The sequence below is a fragment of the Palaemon carinicauda genome, chromosome 28 (genome assembly GCF_036898095.1).
Source record: "Palaemon carinicauda isolate YSFRI2023 chromosome 28, ASM3689809v2, whole genome shotgun sequence".
In the NCBI taxonomy this organism is placed as follows: domain Eukaryota; kingdom Metazoa; phylum Arthropoda; class Malacostraca; order Decapoda; family Palaemonidae; genus Palaemon; species Palaemon carinicauda.
The window spans coordinates 80911643-80929653 of NC_090752.1; the positions used below are offsets into that span (position 1 = coordinate 80911643).

The 18011-nt window shown below is 51.4% G+C and overlaps 1 protein-coding gene and 1 pseudogene across 6 annotated transcripts in view; both read left to right on the plus strand.

The window, feature by feature from the left end:
- LOC137621675 (CCR4-NOT transcription complex subunit 2-like) overlaps positions 1 to 18011 on the plus strand; it is a 218223-nt gene that overhangs the window by 19195 nt on the left and 181017 nt on the right. The gene's annotated exons all lie outside the window — the stretch shown is intronic.
- LOC137622124 (5S ribosomal RNA) lies at positions 10200 to 10325 on the plus strand (annotated as a pseudogene).

Consider the following 18011-nt stretch of genomic DNA (forward strand, 5'->3'; position numbering starts at 1 on the left):
TGTGGTAACCCTCTCCAAGCCCAGAATGACTGTTAAGGCTCCTTAAGTGACACCTGTGCTGACAGGAAAAGCCCTTACACCTGTAGGTGTCATGCTAAGGTTATGCATAAGTTGGTCCCTGGGTTGAAAGTGTATTTGTTCCATATCTAGAACACAAACCACGCTATTTAATAGGGGTATTACTTTTGGCGTAGCTGAAATGAGCCGTTAATTTTTAACGAGGGTTTACTACCCACACCGCTACTTAGCGGTGTTAGGGGATGGTAGCTTGCAACCCCCCCCCCCCTCACACCTGTGCTTGAGCTCACTTTGCTCTCGGCTCGGATGGTGGTCGTACATGTCCGCTCTCGTCCTCGCCATCATTTGGCAGCAATTTAATTGCATTTGATCTTTCTTTTTCTAGTTTCTGTGTATGTGAAGTTGGCCTCTGTGATCATGCGCATCTGCCCTTGTTTTCCCGACCGCCCCTGTGGACCGTTCATGTTGGTAGTCTAGACTGATCCTCACGCCCTTTGCCCTTCTTGTAGGGGCCAACGCTGTGATAATATCAACAAGTGTAGGGAGTGGTCTACCTCCCAGTGGGAGAGGTTTTCGCGACGATGGAAGAAGTCCTAACGGGATATTTCTTCTTCGAAGGTTGCTTCGAAGGGAGAAAACCCAAGGCCTTTTCTTCCATTGCCCAAACCTCCTCTGAAGCTCGCACTCGGTCGGTCTCTTTCGAGAGACCGTCGAGTGGTAGCGTAAACCGATTTATTTCTAACCAACTTCAGGTCTCGAGAGAAGGCGTTGCTTCCCTTGTGGGGGGGGGGGGGGGGGACATATCAGGTCTTGGACCTCTCTGCAGATCATTCGCGATCTCCTTTGGTGGAAGGTCGTCCTTTTAAAGGACACGTCGACCTTCCACCCGACAAACCTGCCAACCTGCAGTCGCCGTTCCTGCATGGGCCTAACAAGGTTCCAAGTGAACGTGCTATTGCGCACCAACAACCTACGCGCTACGCACCCACGAAACCTGACAAGCGCTCTTTAGTAGCTCGTCAGGCCCCATAACTACACACTGATCTTCCTTCTAACCCTAACACAGGGCATCAAGAGTGTACGCGCCATGCATGCCCTTATGCGCACATGCACCCACGATCTCCTGTGCACACTGCGCCTATGCGCCAATGATCTCCTATGGGCCAGCGGTCACCTGCGTGCCATCGATCTCCTGCGCAACAGCAGTCCCCTGCGCATCAGCGCTCTTTCGCGCGCCAACATTCTCCTGCATGTGTGCATACGCGCCCTACATCTTACTCTCTTGCGCGCAATGCTGCGCACCATCCTACACGCTAGGGAAAACCTGCGCGCCATGCTGCGCACCATCCTACGCGCCAGGGAAAACCTGCGCGTCAACTTTCTTCTAATAGCAGGACTACTGACAAGTCAGCCATGCTGCTTTCACCCACGCGCCACTCTTACCAACGCGCCAGCGCTCACCTGCGTGCCAGCCTTCTCCCGCGCGCATCCACAAGGATATGTGCGCGCGCCATGCGCACACTCGTCAATCCTCTCCTAGGGATGCGCGCCAACACACTCCCGCACCCCCCACGTTTTTACTGCGCGCTAGGGGACATTCTCCTGCGCGCGCACCTTATGGCTGTAACAGATGCGCATAAACACACTCCCGCGCACTCTTCATGGTTCTCCTGCGCGCAAGAGTCAGAACACGCGTTTTGGCTAGTACTGACTCTGATGAGGGCTCTCAATGTGTTTTCCGACCCAGAAATCCCTCCCCAAGAGGGCAAAGACACGCTCTTAGACCGCGTCTTTGGTACTCAAAAGCCCTCTAAGACCAGTGCAGCCCTGCCCTGGTCTCAAGCGGTAAAGAGTACCAGGGACAAGATCTCACAACAGCTCTCTGGGATGTCCTCCTCCAACCGTTCCGGTACCACCAACGAGCTCCTCCAACCTCCTCGCGTACAACAGAAGATGTACTTGGAGATCCTAGAGGAGCCTTGTCTAGCTCTTTCACTCTTCACCACTCACTGGAAGAGCTAACTAGGGAAGTCCCTCTTGAGAGACTCCAACCGGCAGGTCTCGTTCTCGGCAACTGAGACCCTCAATCAGGAGAAGGTCGCGAAGTGTGCTATGCAAGCTACTTCGTGGCTCGGTATTGTTGGGGACCTTAGGTATCCTGATACACTCTGAGAATTTCTCCAAGGAACGTACCAGGAAAGGTATGGAGACCTTCCTTCTCTCAGGTACTCGCACGATCGAGTTTCTGGTCCAGCAAGTCTCGAACTTGTGGGCAAATATCATCCTGAAACGTCGGGATGCAGTAGCTGAGAGATTCCATCAGAAGGTCCCTAGCGCCGAGATCAATAGGCTCAGACATTCCTCCATAGAGGTGTCTGTTCTTTTCGAGCCTAAGGATGTGGAACATGCCGCTGAGAGGTGGAGGAAGTCTCATCAAGACTCCCTCCTTCATAGGGCTTTAACATCTAAGCCCTATAAGCCTCCAGCACCACAGCAGTCGTGTCCAGCCTAGACCACTACGACGACAACAGCACCGAAGACGATGGTGTCTAAGCCCTTTCCTGTCAAAGAAAGGAAAGGCAAAAAGTTCTCCGGGGGAGGCAAAAATCCTAGAGGGGGCAGCCGAGGCTGCAAACGCTAGGATAGGCAGTCCCCCTACATTTCCACCAGTGGGGGGATGCCTACAAAGTTGCTCAAACAGGTGGAAGCAACTCGGGGCCGATTCCTGGACAATCTCCGTGATCAGTCTAGGATTCACGTCCCATTCATAACATCTCTACCTCCCCTGACGACGAATCCAGTGTCATTGAGCTCCCTTGCCGTGGGATTGGCAAGGGGGCAAGCCCTTTGGGCAGAAGTCCAGACCCTGTTGAAGAAGGGTGCTCTCCAAGAGGTCCTCGACGGATCCCTATGCTTCTTCAGTCGACTCTTTATTTTAAAGAAGGCATCTGGAGGCTGGAGACCAGTCATCGACCTCTCAGCTCTGAACAAGTTTGTCAAACAAACTCCGTTCACCATGGAGACGGCAGACACGGTCAGACTAGCAGTAAGACCGCAAGACTTCATGTCCACACTGGACCTAAAGGACGTGTACTTCCAGATCCCAGTCCATCCGTCTTCAAGGCAGTACTTAAGATTCAGCCTGGACAACAGAAAATACCAGTTCAAGGTGCTGCGCTTCGGTCTTTCCACAGCACCACAAGTCTTCACCAGAGTGTTCACCCTAGTATCATCTTGGGCACACAGGATTTGCATCCGTCTCCTCCGTTATCTGGACGACTGGTTAATCCTAGAAGACTCTGTGTCAACCCTTCTTCAACACCGAGACAAACTTCTGAGACTTTGCCAAGATCTGGGGATCATGGTCAAAGACTGGTATACTTATGCATGATTATAGACACCACTCTCCACAAAGCCTTCCCATCAGACGACACAATAGCAAGGCTGAGGAAGGTCGCAGGACCTTTTCTCAGACGAGAAGAACTTCCAGCCCAATCGTGGTTACGTCTCCTCGGTCACCTTTCATCGCTGGCCCGTCTAGTTCCCAATGGTTGCCTCTGGATGAGATCCCTCTAGTGGCGACTCAAGTCCCGGTTGAATCAAGCTTACGACTCCCAGGACATCCAGATCCCCATGGGACCTGCGGTACTAACAAACCTCCAGTGGTGGGTGGCAGACGAGAACCTATGAAAGGGTGTGGATCTTCTCGTCCTCCCCCCGGATTTGATGCTGTTTTCAGATGCTTCATAAAAAGGGTGGGGGGCCCACGTGCTGCACCACACGACCTCAGGCCTCTGTTCAGGGTCAGAAATGTACCTCCACATAAATCTCCTAGAGATAAAGGCCATCCTTCTAGCCCTTCAACAGTTCCAACAGTACCTGGCAAGTCACTCTGTGGTGGTGATGAGCGACAACACCACAGTAGTGGCCTACATCAACAAACAAGGAGGTACTTTTTTGCAGTAAGTATCCCATCTAGCAGTAGAGATGCTGAGATGGGCCAAATTCCACTTAATACCACTGTCGGCGCGCTTCATTCTGGGCAAGAGGAATGTGCTCGCCGACAACCTGAGCAGAGCATCTCAGATAGTGAGTACCGAGTGGTCTTTGGATCATCTAGTAGGCAACAAAGTCCTGACTTTGTGGGGTTCTCCGACGGTGGACCTCCTCGCAATGGCCCTAAGCTTCAGGCTCCCGCTGTACTGTTCCCAAGGCTCTCTGGCAAGATGCTTTCCAACAATGGTGGGACAACATCAACGTTTACGCCTTTCCCCCCGTTCTGTCTGATGAGGAGGGTACTCAACAAGACCAGAAAGTTAGTCAATCTTTCAATGACCCTCACAGCTCCGCTGTGGCATCACGCAGAATGGTTCCCGAACCTTCTGCAACTCCTGACGGAGCCGCCAAGAGAACTCCCTCCACGACACAATCTACTCTAACAACCACATGCCAACATCTTCCACAAAGCCGTAGCTTCACTACGACTTTACGCCTGGAGACTACCCAGCATCTTCTCTCTGAGAGAGGATTTTCGCAACAAGTTGCAATCAGGATGTCTGGACACCTGTGAAAGTCATCAGCAGCAGTCTACCAGGCAAAGTGGAAAGTTTTCTGTGGTAGGTGTCGTGGAAGGGGTATCTCTCCACTCTATGCCACTATTCCAGCAATAGCGGAGCTCCTTGTGTATTTGTGTGAAGAAATGCACCTACCAGACTCGGCAGTGAAAGGCTATCGCTCAGCCTTAAGCCTCGCCTTCAGGCTTAAAGGAATGGACATTTGTTCATCGCTAGAACTTTCTCTACTCATACGGAGTTATGAACGTACCTGCCCTCAGTCGGAAGTGAGACCTCCCCCATGGAACGTGGTTCGAGTTCTTAAGTCTCTTAAGAGACCTCCCTATGAACCATTACACCAGGCATCAGATCGCCACCTAACTTGGAAGACATTGTTCCTGCTAGCTTTGGCCTCGGCCAAGCGAGTCCGCGAACTTCATGGTCTCTCGTATGACATTACCCATTCAAGGGGATGGGGGGAGGTAACGTTCAGCTTCGTCCCTGAATATATTGCTGTAACAGATGACTCAGACCATCTCTTACTATGCCCAATAAGGAGCTTGAGGCTGTACCTTAAGAGAACAGCCGCTGCCTGTCCTCGTGTGCCAGCACTATTCGTCAGCACAGGAAGGACTAAGAGGAGGGTCACCAAGAATACCATCTCTGCATGGATTCACAGGGACATGTACTTGGCACTGAATCCAGACCTCCTCCATCACGTGGCCCCAGAGCACATGATGTCAGGGGCATAGCTACGTCCCTGGCCTTCAAAAGAAATTTTTTAAACATAAAACTTACCCGCTGGTTATATAAGAATGGCTAAGGTCCCTGACGCTCCGGCAGAACTATTCAAAACTCGCGGCTATCGCAGATATGCCAGGTTCTACAGGTAGAACTAATCCAACCTATTCAGATTTTCTCTGCCAGCCATACTGGCCAGAACGTTGAAAATTCACTCGCTATTTACATTCAATTGGACGGTTTATTTGGTGATGTATTCTGTCTCTTTGTTTTTGGCTTTCGCTTTAGTGATTTCCTTTTAAATTTTTCTTGAAATCTTTATTGTTTTGGGGTTATTTAGTTATTTTGACCTTTGTTATTGTTTAATTCTCTCTCGTCACTTTTCAATATGGCCGACCCCTCCCCTGTAAATAGGAAGTGTAGTAAGGGTTGTCAGACTCGCCTTCCTAAAGGTTCTTTGTTCCGTAACCGAAATACAAATCACGCTATTTACATTGGGTTTACCTTTCGGCGTAGCTGAAATGGCGAGCCATTAGAATTTAACGAGGGTGTATTACCCCCGCGCTAGTTAGCAGGGGGGTAGGGGAGTGGTAGCTAGCTACCCCTCCCCTCCTCACACACCGGTGAACTGCTTCACTTCACTTTTGGCTCGGACAATGGACAGACGTCTCTGTCTTTGTCCTCGCTTGGCAGCCATTGTTTGTTTTGTCTTTACTTAATCACTTACTTTTCTTTTACTCAATATATATGTAAACATTTTTTCGTGTTTATATATATATTTGAGTATAGAAATCAGTATGTTTCCTTTTCAGAGTTTGTGCTTGTGTGTCTAGTGTACGATATCTCTGTGGAGCCCTCGGCAGTTAGGCCACCATGGTGTAATTTCATGGGTCGCGATCGAGTTTGACTACGGTCTTTCTCTCTCTCTCTCTCTTGAGGTCGTTCACCCTTTTACTACGTTACTTTTACTACGTCTGAGTAGCTTCCTTTCCGTGTGGGTAGGGTTGCTACGCCGTACGTTTATTGTATTTGTTGATTTTTCAGCTTGTAGAACGATTCCTTTCGGGGTTTCCGTTCTTTCTTTAGTGTTCATTCATTTTTAAATTACATAGTTACATAATTATAATTGTTATAATTCTGTTTTGATTACAGCTCTCCTTCCGTGAGTGTAAATGGTTGTGAGGGCATGTGCCTGTTGTGTAATTCTTGTGTTCCTTTCCCTCGGGATTCCTCTTCGGAGCCTTCCTGGGGTAATGAATGTTAACTAATGATTTTTGTTTTTATTTTTCACAGTTACCGATCTAGTTCGTTTCTGTAATGTGACAACGGAGTGAGCTGTCTTGTTGAGGCCTGGGGATTCGTCTGTTGCTGCCTCCCCTATAGACCTTCGTCAGGGGCGTGTCTCCTTCTCCTGGAAGTACTCCCGTGACGATTGACAGCTCTCCAGTTCATTTTAGAACTCTCAGGAGGCTCGCCTCCTTGGGTGGGGAACTTTCCTTTCGAGGGAAGTTTTCCTGTCCAGGCTTGAGTTTTTCACCTTTGGGGGGTTCTTCTCTTGCCTTTTTTTTTCGTGCGACTATGCTCTTGGTGCTGAGCGGTCGCACCTGCAGTTACGCTCAAGGGGCTGGGCAACTGTAGGAGCCCCTCTTCGGAGTATTGCTCTTTTTAGGTCACTGGCTGACCCGTCTCTTCTACGAAGTGTTTCTCTTTCGTTCGCGAGAGAGTATACTCATAGAGACTCCTCTTCGGAGGACTCTTCTGCTGTTGTTGCTGTTGGCCGCCTTCACCGTAAGGCTCACCGTCCGTTACGTCGTAAGGGCCTCCCATCTCCCTATAAGGGTGCTAAGAGGCGCCTTTTTGAATCTCCGTTTGCAGCCTGCAGCTCCTTCCTCTTTAGATCTCTCTGGGGATCGATCTCCAATGCCTTCTTGACCTTCCGCCCCTGGTGCAGGTGGACAGCAGTCTGGCCTCGTCTTCCGACGGACAACAGTCTTCCGATGGACAACGGTCCCTTCGAAAGGGTTGCCTCCCACGGGGGTGCTTCCCTTGCGTGTCAGGGTTCCCCTGCATGCCTTTCTGCAGTGTTCTCTCCTGCTCAGTGTTAGCGCACAGGCGCTCTCCTGCTCAGTGTTAGCGCACAGGCGCTCTCCTGCTCATCAGCGTTTTCCTGATCGCTAGCGCTCTCCTGTTCGCCAGCGCTCTCCTGTTCGTCAGCGCTCTCCTGATGATCGTCGCTGCTGTTCCTGTTGGTTCCTGTTACGCGCCCTGTTCGCCCGCGCAATCTAGAACTTCGGTTCAGGTCTTGGACAAGGACTCTTCTTCTACGCGCAGGATTCCACGCTTTGCCTTCTGCTCGCCAGCGACCACAGACGCGTCAACATTCGCCTGCTCGTCAGCGATCTCCTGCGCGTCAACGATCGCCATCGATCTGCCACGCGTGTCAGGTCCCCTGGACACCATCAGTAGCGATCTAGCGCTCGCCTGCTGTGGACCACGATCTCCGGTTGCTGAGTCTTGCCGTAGATCTTCCTCCTGCTCGCCAGCGCTCACCTTTACTTCTGTCCTTCTGTGCGCCAGCTTTCTTCAATCGCCAGCGCACATCTGCGCGCCCTTTCCTGCCACGCACCAATAGGCGCCAACGGTTTTTCCTGACCGTCCAGGATCGCCTGATTGACAGCTCGCTTCAGCGCTCACCTTCCTGATGCACCTGCGCGCCTTCTGTTAAGCGCGATGCGCGCTAACCATCCCTAGTCTCTTACGCGTTAGCTATCGCCTACGCGCCCCCGCGATTCTTCGCCTGCACGCTAGCGTTTTGTTAACGCACCAACGCGCCGTCGCTTGCCGACGTGCCTTCGTTCGCCAACGCGCCTTCACTCGCCTACGGGCCATCGCTCGCCAAGATGCGCCATCGCTCGTCAACGCGCCATCGCCCGCCTACGCGCCGTCTGTCTCCTGACCGCCTGCGCTCACCCGCGCGCCCACATGCCTGTGCGACCACACGCTTACACGCCCACGTGCCCGCGCACATGCGCTCCAATGTTCGCCCACGTGCGAACCAACGGTGTTCCATCGCGCGAACCGACGGTGTTCCATCACGCGAGCCTACGGTATTCCATCGCACGAACGTCGGCTCGATTGCTGCAGTATCCATTGCTAGCCTACGGGTCATCGCTCGCCTGTGAACTTTCGGATTCCGACCACCAGCTCTCGCCCTTCCTACCACGCTCGCCCTCCTTCTGCGCTCCTGCGTGCCCGCGCATGAGCGCTTCCACGTTCGGCCACGTGCAAACCATTGATTTACCATCGCGCGAGCGCCAGGGCGATTGCGACCTCGATTCCCATCGTGGTTTCGCAATATGGCCAGCCTGGCGAGTTTTCTGGAGCGTATTTCCAGAACATGGTCTTCACCCCGTAAACGCAGAGCATGGCACATGCAAGAGCAGGAAGAATCTTCAGGGAGATCTGAGCAACATTCTTCTTTCCAGAACCTGGGTTAGCCCTTCCTCGTCATTCCCTGGAAGGGTCTTGCCAGGGAGCTTCCCGTTCGAGATTTCTCCATCAGGCAAGGGGTGACTGGTTTACCCCTTCCTCTTCTCCATCTCGTGGAAGGGGCTTACCAGGTCCTTTCCCTCCTCGGTTGCGACCCGAGGTTTTGTACAAGGAAGCTCCAGGAAGATCATGGGTACTTTCCTCCTCTCGGGCTCAAGCACTTTGGCGTTTCGTCGCCAAGTTTCAAACTTGCGGGCAAGCTCGATGTTGGACCATCTAAACGCAGTGTCCGAGGGCTTCCTCTCAGGTGTCTCATCCGTGGATGTCGACAAGCTCAGACACTCTTCCATCCTTGGGAGAGCTTGTTTGTGCCCAAGGACAGAGACATGGACAGCGGTTGTGCGGAGGAAGTCGACTTCCGTTTTCTCTCCTCCAAGGCGCTTTCTTCCAGACCCTGCAGGCCTCCAGCGCCTCTTCTTTCAGCCTCGTCGGCCTAAGTTATCGGACCGGCTACGGCAGCTAAGACAAGGTGTCCAATAGCAGTCCCCTCCTGTCAGGGATAGGTAGCACGGGAGGCTCTCCCGGGGGGGGCATAATCCTAGAGGGAGTGGCAGAGTTCACAAACTCTAGGATTGGCAACCCCCCCTTGCAGGTCTCACGCTGGGAGGATGCCTAAGGTTACTCATCCGGATAACAGCTTCCCGATGCCGATTCCTGCACAATCTCCGTGATCAGCCAAGGATATCGCACCTCGCTCTCACCTTCTCTCCGTCTCTGTCAGCGAATTCAGTGTCACTGAACCTCTATGCCATGGGGTCGGCAAGAGTTTTGCCCGTTTGGGCAGAATGATCCATGCCTTAGGAGAAGGTCCTCCATAGGGTCCTCGACGGCTTCACCCCCCGGCTTCTTCAGTCGATCCTTTCTCGTAGGAAAGCATCTGAGACTGGAATTCCGTAGTCGACCTCTCAGCTCTGATCAAGTTTGTCGAACAAACTTCGTCCAGCGTGGAACAGCAGAATCGATCAGGCTGGTAACGAGGCGGCAGGACTCCTTAGGCCCTGGATTGGAAGGACGGGTACTTCCAGTTTCCATTCCATCCATCTTCCAGGAAGCTCTTGGAATTCAGCCTAGACTTAAGATGCGGTGTGGCGATCCCGCCGCGTCATCGCAGGTTTTTCCCCAGAGAACTCTCCCAGCTTTCCTCATGGCCGCTCAGGAGCAGGCTTCCGCCTCCTTCGCCTTTTGGAGGTCTGGTCAACTCCGGTAGGCTCGGGTTCGACCTTCTTCAACGCCGGGACAAGCTTCCGGGTCCTTACCATGAGTGAGGGATCATGGTAATTTGCTAGGAGCCTTCTCTACTTCTGCCTCAACATCTGGAGTATCTAGCCATGATATTGAGTCAACGGCCTTACCACGTTGGAAACACCGCTTCTCGTCCGATCAGCGAAGTTAAGCAACGTTGGGTCTGGTCAGTACACTGTACTTGGATGGGTGACCGCCTGGGGACGCCAGATGCTGTTGCCTCCTTCTCCGAGCCTTCCCTTCAGTTGACTGTGGCAAGGCTGAGGAGAGTCGCAGTACCTGTTCTCAGTCAAGCAGAGCTTTCAGCCCTACCTTGGAACGTTTCCTGGGTCTCTTTTCCTCATTGACCCGTCTAAAGTCCCGAACGGTCGCCTCAGGGTAAGTTACCTGTGGGGCGGCCCAAGTTCCGGTGGTATCAAAGCAACGATTAACTGGACTTTCTCTCCCCTATGGGACCAGCGGAACGTTTAGACCTGCAATGGGTGTTGACCTATGGAACCTCTTGATGGGAGTGGATATTCTCGTCCTTTCCCCACATTTTGATGCTGTTCTCGGACTTTAAAGAAAAAGGGGGGGGGCGCGCATGTTCCGGTTCAGGCCTATGGTCAGGACCTGAAGGATACCTCTCCATCATTCAGGCAGGTTTAGGGGCCGTAGTCTGGCCCCTCTACAGATCCTACAGTTCCTGCCGAGTCGCTCCGTGCGCGACGACTTCATTGTACTGGCGTTTTCCAACCAGCAAGGGATGCATTTTCATACCTTCGCATCTTGCAGTAGAGATACTGAGATGATCGGAGGTCCTCTCTATACCACTATCGGCTCTCTCATTTCGGGCAGAGGAATGTTCTCTCCGACTATCTGAGCAGAGCCTCGCTGATAGAGGGTACCTGGGGGTCTTTGGCCTTTAGTAGCCAGCAAGTCCTGGCCTGGGGGACCTGATCGTGACAGCTTGGAACTTCAAGCTTCCGCTGTTCTTCCCCCCAGTCTCAGACCCCAAGACTCTTTGGCAAAATGCTTTCCGGTGATGGTGGGACAACATCGACGCCTGCGTCTTCCCACCATTGTTGTCTGTTGAGAATGGGTCTCAACAAGACCAGGTTGTCTGTCAACCTTTCGACGGCCCTGAGAGCTCCACTGTGACTATACGCGGAACGGTTTCTGGACCCTCTGCTTCCCCTGACGGAACTCCCGGGAGAACTTTTCCCACGGCACAGGCTACTCAAACAACCACACTACAACATCTTTCACGAGCCGTGGCATCGCTTCGGCTTCACGCCTGGAGACACTACGCCGCCTCATCAAGAAGAGACAACCCGCCACAGTCGCGGAGCGGAGGTCGCGTCACCTGCGATAGTCATCCTCAGGGGTCTACCAGGCGAAGTGGAGAGTCTTCTGTGGTTGGTGTCGTGGGAGAGATACCTCTTCCCTTGAGACCTCTTCTCCAGCAATAACTGACTTATTGCTTTTTGGGGGGAGGCAACTCCATTCCGCTCTCGGCAATGAAGCCTGTCGCTCAGCCTTTCTCTGGCCTTCAGGCTGAAAGGAATAGACTTTTTCCTTCCCGCTGGACCTTTCTTCGCTCATGCGAAGCTGCGAAGGTCCCTGCCCCCAGTCGGAGTGAGACCTCCTCCATGGAGCAAGGTTCGGACTTTTTAGTCCCTTAAGAGATCTTCTCAAGAACCATTACGTCAGGCCTCTGATCGTATTCCGTCTTGGGGGACGGTGCTCCTGCTCACTCTGGCCTCGGCCAGTGTGTAAGCAATCTTCTTGGTCTCGTACGACTCCGCCCTTTCTAAGGAATAGGGGAAGGCAACATTCAGGTTCGCTCCTGAGTTGTTTGCTAGACTCAGAATCTTGGGGTCCCGGCCCTTCGGTCCAACTCCTTCAAGATTTCAAGTCACCATTCTGTATCAGATGACCCAAACCTCCTCCTTCTTGCCAGTAAAGGAATCGAGGGGTTATCTTTGGGAACAGCTGCAATTTGTCCTCACGTACAGCCGGGTTGGGAGCACAGGAAGGACACGGGAGAGTCTCCAGTATACCTCTTCAGCTTGGACTCAAGGACATTCATCTCGACCTGAATCCAGACAATCCCCCGTCACGTCGCCTACAGCACGATGTCGGATACATCGCAACGTCCCTCGCCTTCGAGTAGTACTACTCTGTGTATCAGGTGCTACAAGCTGGAGTCTTGAAGCGTCTAATGACCTTCGCAGCCCGCTTCCTGCAGGACGTGACCCACAGGAGTATCGATACGTTTCTATCGCTCTGTGGTGGCTACACAACAGCTGGTCTAACCTCAGGCTTCTTTTTGGACAGGCAGCAGAAGGTTGAGGGCATTGTTATCAGGTTTTAGTCTGCATGAACGAAAGAAGTATGTCTGGCCCTTACTTCTTTCTTCATCGTCCCCTCTACTGGGGAAGCAGCATCCTGGTCTCTGCATAGCTGACCTCAAACCTCTGCAGGTAAACCATGCTTCCTTGTGTTCCGAGTATTGAGTCATTACTGTCGCGTCCCCCATACCCTGACGAGGTGGTATTGGGAACGTCCTAACCCAGAGTTCCTTCTGGAACTCAAGGTCAGCTGCCTAGGACGGGTCACACTTCTTCCTTCACACACAAGCTTATGTAGGCCACACGTTTCCTTGCTGAGCAAGGAACTTGTGAGGTGCAGGGACTCCTTTTCTCGAGTGCGACTCACTCGGATTTTGAGTCCCCGGGTAAAGCCAAAGCCAGTATGGCTGGGGACTTTCCACCCTTCCTAAGGGGTAAGTCACCCAATGTAAATAGCGTGGTTTGTATTTCGGTTACGGAACAAATGACAAATTCGGAGATAATTTGTATTTTTCCTAACCATACAAACCTTAGCTATTTACACATATTTGCCAGCCAGCCCTGTTCCCCAAGACAAATCCTACCTCTAAGTGAAGTGAAGCAGTTCACCGGTGTGTGAGGGGGGGAGGGGTAGCTAGCTACCACTCCCCTACCCCCCTGCTAACTAGCGCGGGGGTAATACACCCTCATTAAATTCTAATGGCTCGCCATTTCAGCTACGCCGAAAGGTAAACCCAATGTAAATAGCTAAGGTTTGTATGGTTAGGAAAAATACAAATTATCTCCGAATTTGTCATGTTGATCCCCACACAATTTGTTTCAAATGTAGGGGAAAATCGTGTGCTTTTGGGAATCGGTATGAAGAATGTTCTTCGTTAACTGAAAGTCAGTGGGTAGCTTATGAGCGTTATACTCAGAAATTAGAGAGAGATAGGATTAGACGTAGTTCTTCCCGTTCTGTGGATTTACCTGTGTCTGATATCATTAATCCTATTCCTTCCCCCGTAATGGTAGATCAAGAGCCGAAAGAACCTACGATGAGGGATATGTTGTCCGCGATTCGAGCTCTCGGTGTGAGAGTTAAATCTTTAGCGGCGGACAAAAAGCAAATGTCTGAAATTAATTTACTTAAAGGTGGTCGTACTAGTGATCAATCGAGTGTTAAAAGTTCGACAAATGTGTTCAGTGTTGTGGAGGGGGCGCCTGCGCGATCCTGTCGTTCGCCTAGCCTAAGACCTCTGTCAAGCTCCCGGACCCAGGGGAGAAGTTATGTCAAACGGCGAAAGGGAACGAGAGGCTTCATCAATCGCGCAGACGTTCCCTCGAGTGATCCTGCTGCCGTAGCTCAGGTCGCTCACCCTCACCATAGAAAAAGTGAGGTTAGTGCTTTGTCCCCGTCTTCAGATGAGGGGTCACGTGATGATATGTAGCGTAAAGCCTCTAGATCGATTAAGAGGAAAGTTCAGTCAGTGGAACAGCGGCACGTTTCCTCTCCGCAAAAGCCAGGCTGTAGCCATTGGGATACACCTGAGCGTCCTCGGTCCCTTGACGAGTGTTCACCTGCGAAACGCTCGAATGTGGGTTCTGATAGAGATAAAGTAATTGATTCTGATGCGGAGTTAATAACTGGTTCGGGCCTGACGGTTCATGCTTCGCCTCTCCCTTCGAACTGGTACTTTTCTCCCAAAAGTGATGAACGGTTGGATAGCGATGAAGAGGGCGAATTCGCTGTAGAAAAGGCTGCGCGATTATCGCCTCAAGGTGATCCAAAGTGGTCTATGTGGTTGGACATGAAACAGCAGCTCTCGTCGATGATGCAGTCTTATCGATTGGCTGTTGGCAGTGCGGCTGGGCGTCAGTCGTCCGTGGTAGACCCGTTGTCTCTGGGGCTGACGTGATATCTCCCAGTTTCACTACTCAGCGGCAGGTTGAAGTAGATTTGTCTCAGCAGAGCCCTGTTTCACAGCATCTATTAAAAGCGCATACAGCCGATCATCAGTCCAAGCGTGACGATGCTCGCCAAATAGCGGAGCGAACCGCGAAGCGTCAGGATGGGAGCAGGGGCGAGGTGGAGTGTCAGCGGCAGTAGCAAGCAGAACCTAGGCGGCAGCGTGACGAAGCTCAGAGGTTAATTGATGAAGCCGCGGAGCGTCAGTGGCAGCGCCGCGCCAGGACGCAGCGGAGCGCCAGCTAGATTCTTCCCATAGTAAGACCAATCGTGACAGCAAACGCAAGGCGAGTGGCTGTCAATTGGATGTGGATATGGAACAACGCAAGCGTGTCCATGTCGCCACTGATGCGCCTGCACAGGAATGTCAACGTCTTGATCAAAGCACAGCTCCAATCACTGATTTGTTGGAGGAAGATCCGGATGAGGTTCTCTCTCGAGAGGAACAATTGATTGATATCTAGGAGGGAGAAGAAGAGAAACCACCTCAACATTCGGTGGACCTCAAAAAGCTAATGCTAGTCTTCACGGAATTATTTCCAGACAATTTTACACCAGTTGCTCTGCGATCTCCCCATTCTGAATTTACCTTAGGTAAAGCAGCAAAGACATCCTTTTATACAAAAATGGTGCTTTCCCGCTCTTCTAAGAGAGCTTTGAAATTAATGGGAGCATGGATGGATTCAAGGAAAGCTCTGGGCAAGACATGCTTCGCTTTTCTACCAGCCAAGTTAGCTTCTAAGTCGAGTGTTTGGTATGAGACTGGGGAAGTCTTGGGTTTGGGAGTTCCTGCGTCAGTGCAGGGAGACTTCTCAAACCTGGTGGACTCTCCCGTCGCCTGGCCATGAGGAAGACTAAAGTGTGGTGGTCAGTGTCGGAGTTTGACCATCTCTTGAAAGGATTGTTCAGAGCTTTTGAGGTATTTAATTTTCTTGACTGGTCACTGGGAGCCTTAAGCAGAAAAGTAACTGAAATGAAGGACACGGACATGAGTAATCTTATCCAGCTTATGTCTTGTATGGACAAGGCAGTTAGGGATGATTCTAATGAGCTGGCTGCTCTGTTTACTGCAGGAGTTATAAAGAAGAGAGCAACTTTGTGTTCCTTCCTCTCTGCGAGGGTCACTCCATGTCAGAGATCGGAGTTGCTTTTTGCGCCCATGTCTTAAGCTCTTTTTTCGGAAGGACTTAGTGAAGGAAGTGGCTGCAAATTTGACTCAGAAAGCTACTCATGATTTGGTTGCCAAAACAGCCAGTAAGGTTTTGCCTACGTCCTTCTCTTCTCGTAGAACTAAGGAGGGGACATCATATTCTCATTCTGCTCAGCGCTTTCGAGGCAAACCTGCAGGGAGAAGTAATTTCAAATCGGAGGCAAGGAAGTCAAAGAAAAGAGGAGCCAAGCCCAGTCGAGGCAGGGTCTGACTGCTCTCCCCTTCAAGCAGCAGTGGGAGCCAGGCTAAACTACTTCTGGCAGGCCTGGGAGAAGAAGGGAGCGGACCCTTGGTCCGTACGTCTTCTAAAGGAAGGATACAAGATTCCGTTCTTATCAAAACCTCCTTTAGCCGCAGATCCTGTGGATCTTTCGCCCAAGTACAAGAGAGAACCGAAGAGGCAAACCATGCAGCTTCAGGTGTCGCTTCTGCTGGAAAAGAGGGCTATAGAGAGGGTGCTGGACTTTGAGTCTCCAGGGTTTTACAACCGCTTGTTCCTAGTTCCCAAGAGTTCAGGGGAATGGAGACAGGTTCTGGATGTAAGCGCACTCAACTGTTACATCCAGAACTCGAAATTCACCATGGAGACTCAGAAGACTGTGCTGGCAGCAGTGAGGAAAGGCGACTGGATGGTATCATTGGATCTCCAGGACGCTTATTTCGATGTTTCGATACATCCAAGCTGTAGAAGTTACCTGAGGTTCGTATACGGGAAGGACGTCTTCCAGTTTCGAGCCCTATGTTTCGGCCTCTGCACAGCTCCTCTGATTTTCACGAAACTAATGATGAATGTGGCGAGCATGCTGCACTCGAGAGGCATCAGAGCCTCCCTGTACTTGGACGATTGGCTTATAAGAGCTCCCTCGGTCGATCGCTGTTTGAAGGATCTTCACTTGACTTTAGATTTGGCAAAAGAATTGAGACTCCTAGTGAGCCCAAAGAAGTCGCAGCTGACTCCATCCCAGAAAATCCTTTATTTGGGGATGGAGATTCGGAGTCAGGATTTTCAGGCTTTTCTGTCACCTGCAAGAGTTCAGTCAGCACTTCTAAGGCTGGAGGCCTTCATGGAGAAGAAAGTCACTTCAGTAAGAGAATGGATGAGTCTTCTGTGAACCCTCTCGTCTCTAGAGAAGTTTGTATCTCTGGGGAGACTGCACCTACGTCCCCTTCAATTTCACCTCAATGCTCATTGGAAGATGGGAGACAGTCTCGACAGGGAGAGTATTCCTGTTATGAGTACGATCAGAGCACATCTTCAATGGTGGAACAATGCTCACAGACTCGAGGTCCTCTCGTTGGAGCAGAGGAACCCAGACCTCGTGTTGTTTTCAGACGCCTCAAATTCGAAGTAGGGAGCAACATTGGGAAAAAGAGAGATCTCAGGGCATTGGTCAAAGGAACAGGAGGCTCTTCATATCAATCAGAAGGAGCTCTTAGCGGTGCACTTAGCCCTCAAAGGATTCGAGGATCTGATCTTATACAAGGTGGCAAGTCAGTGCGGACAGCACCACGGCCCTAGCGTACATAGCAAAACAGGGGGGGGACCCACTCGAAGTCTCTATACGAGTTAGCGAGATCTCTTCTCCTTTGGGCAAAGGAAAGGAGGATTCTTTTATTGACACGGTTCATTCAAGGAGTCAAGAATGTGAGTGCGGACAGACTCAGCAGGAGGGACCAAGTTCTGTCCACAGAATGGACGCTACATCTAGAGGTTTGCAAGAAGCTGTGGCGGTTATGGGGTTGTCCCCTCATAGATCTGTTTGCAACCTCCAAGACAAAGAGACTGGGAACGTATTGCTCTCCAGTTCCGGATCTCGAGGCAGCTCACATAGATGCGTTCCTGTTAAATTGGACACACATGGATGTGTACGCGTTTCCACCCTTCAAGATCTTATACAAAGTGGTGCAAAAGTTCGTATCTCACAAGGGGACCAGGATGACCCTAATTGCTCCTTTCTGGCCATCAAGGGTCTGGTTCACAGAGGTACTGGAGTGGATAGTGGACGTGCCGAGAAGCCTCCCGTTAATAGAAGATCTTCTCAGACAGCCCTATTTGGCAAGAAATCACCAAAACCTCCGAGCTCTACGTCTGACTGCTTTCAGACTATCGAAAAACTCGCAAGATCTAGAGGTTTTTTGAAGGAGGCAGCCAAGGCTATTGCAAGAGCAAGGAGAGCCTCTACGCCCCTATCCCATCTAGTAGTAGAGATACTGAGATTGGCCAAGATTCACTCGATACCACTATCGGCATGCTTCATTCCGGGCAAGAGGAGTGTGCTCACCCACAACTTGAGCAGAGCATCTCAGATAGTGAGTACCGAGTGGTCTTTGGATCATCTAGTAGCCAACAAAGTCCTGACTTTGTGGGGTTCTCCGACAGTGGACCTCTTCGCACGGCCGTTGTACTGTTCCCCAGT